The 2500-nt window shown below is 48.0% G+C and overlaps 1 protein-coding gene across 1 annotated transcript in view; it reads left to right on the top strand.

The window, feature by feature from the left end:
- The window catches only part of LOC134460383 (von Willebrand factor D and EGF domain-containing protein-like), a 163169-nt gene that overhangs the window by 124805 nt on the left and 35864 nt on the right, over positions 1-2500 (top strand). The gene's annotated exons all lie outside the window — the stretch shown is intronic.

Genomic DNA, 2500 nt, shown 5'->3' on the forward strand with positions numbered 1-2500 from the left:
ACATGCGTGGACGCGAACACCCCCAAACGCACACACATACGATATGCGCATGCACACACACACACATTCACATACTGTACGCACACGTACAAACAAATGCAAAAGCTGAAATCTGAAAAGAATACATACACTTCTCGCATCCCAAACAAGTCGCACACAAAGGCAGATGGACAGCAGCCAGCTTGTTACTGCACCATGGACCTAATGCAGAAACCATCCTGCTTCCTCCAACACACCAACCACCCACACACACACACACACACACACACACACTCAAAGGCACACAAACACACGTGTATTCTCAGTTGCACAATTCCCATCCCATTCCACTTCTCTGAGCAATCTGATAGCTGGGCTTTATGGTCTTCCACTGCTGTTATCCCCCCAGTGTGTGTGTGTGTGTGTGTGTGTGTGTGTGTGTGTGTGTGTGTGTGTGTGTGTGTGTGTGTGTGTGTGTGTGTGTGTGTGTGTTTTGTGTGTGTGTGTGTGTGTGTGTGTGTGTGTGTGTGTGTGTGTGTGTGTGTGTGTGTGTGTGTGTGTGTGTTGTGTGTGTGTGTGTGTTGTTATCCCCCCAGTAAAGTCCAGCCATGTGCAGCGCCAAGAAAGATGACAGATGCAACACAGACTAGCAGAGAGGAACAGGAGGTGTGTGTGTGTGTGTGTTTGTGTGTGTGTGTGTGTCTGTGCGTCTGTGTGTCTGTGTGTGTGTGTGTGTGTGTGTGTGGTGGAGTGAGTGGTGTGTGTGTGTGTGTTTGGGGGGGGGGGGGGGAGGAGAAAGGGGCAGAGGATAAGAGAAAAAGAGAGAAACAATGAGATTGCAAGAAAGAAGAATAATAGTATCAGCTGGGGTAGCTAAAAAAGAGAGAGGGACAGAGAGAATGAGAGAGAGAGAAAGGGATAGGATACGCAAAGGCCTACGTGATAGAGTTAAATTCTGCTTTATAGAGGGAGATAGAGAGAGAGAGAGAGAGAGAGAGAGAGAGAGAGAGAGAGAGAGAGAGAGAGAGAGAGAGAGAGAGAGAGAGAGAGAGAGATTATCTCTGGAGTTTATCTGTCCTCATCCACTCCATCATAGTCCAGGTACTCACCCTTGAGACGGCGTCCAGGCTCCATTACAGCCAAGTGTCCAGCCGTGAGAGCTCTTACCAGGGGAGCAGAGATGCAGAGATGGCTCAACACCCTCTCCTCTCCTTTCCTCTCCTCTTTTCTTCTATCTCCTCTCCTCTCCTCTTTTCCTATTTCATCTCCTCTCCTCTCCTCTCCTCTCCTCTCCTCTCCTCTCCTCTCCTCTCATCTCATCTCATCTCATCTCATCTCCTCTCCTCTCCTCTCCTTTCCTCTCCTCTCCTCTCCTCTCCTCTCCTCTCATCTCATCTCATCTCATCTCATCTCATCTCCTCTCCTCTCCTCTCCTCTCCTCTCCTCTCCTCTCCTCTCATCTCATCTCATCTCATCTCATCTCATCTCATCTCATCTCATCTCATCTCATCTCATCTCATCTCATCTCATCTCATCTCATCTCATCTCCTCTCCTCTCCTCTCCTCTCCTCTCCTCTCCTCTCCTCTCCTCTCCTATTTTCCTATCTCATCTTTTCACTCCTATCCTCTTGTCCTTTCTCCTCTCTTCCCTCCTCCTTCTCCTCTCTTATTCTCTCCTCTCCTTTCCTCTTTTCCTATCTCTCCTCTTCTCTCGTTTGCCCCCCGCCCCCTGAACCTCTAGTCCCTGTACAGCTCTACAGCTGTGCTGCCCATCCGTATACTTTCCAACTACGTTTTCTGTCCAAATGAAAGGCCTTGAAATCCATCAAATCCCACCTTTTGATGTGTGCATTTGATATCCATTTCAACCCGACACAACTGCAATAGATATGAACTGACTGACAACAAAAGCTTTTTAGAGAAGACCCGTAGCATTGTGATTTGCCACACAGACTTATGTCAAGCTCTTTTGGGACAGCCCCAAAGAAAATAGACGAATCAAACGGATTTTGTCACACAAATTCAATCTCATCAACTCTCATCGCTGTTAGGACACAGAAGATTAAGGTTCCACAGCTGTTCAGCAGAGGTTGGCTTTGGCGCTGAAGTCCAGCGTTGCCAGATTGGGCGGTTACGTGCAAAATTGCGCTGCTTGGGATAGATGTCTGCGGGTAAAAACGGGAAGAATTGAAAATTTGGCGTTTTTTTCTGCAGTTTTATGCCCATAGAAGTCAAAGCAATTTGTTGAAATTGGGAGGAATTTAGCGGCTCCGGGCGGTTTTTGAGCACCTTTTGGGCGGGATTTGACACATCTGTCAACACTGCTGAAGTCTCCAGTCACATTCTTCTAACCTCTGAACTACCCTTCATGTTCCGAGCTGGGAGTTCCGAGTTCTAGAGTTCTGGTAATGGAATCGCCCCCCTGGCCTCCCACCCATTGTTTTATGAGCAACAGCACTCTAATGGCTAGAACACATTTGACGTGCTCTGTTCTGATCCAAAATGCTTGCCATGAAAGCCG

The sequence above is a fragment of the Engraulis encrasicolus genome, chromosome 12 (genome assembly GCF_034702125.1).
Source record: "Engraulis encrasicolus isolate BLACKSEA-1 chromosome 12, IST_EnEncr_1.0, whole genome shotgun sequence".
Classification (NCBI taxonomy): domain Eukaryota; kingdom Metazoa; phylum Chordata; class Actinopteri; order Clupeiformes; family Engraulidae; genus Engraulis; species Engraulis encrasicolus.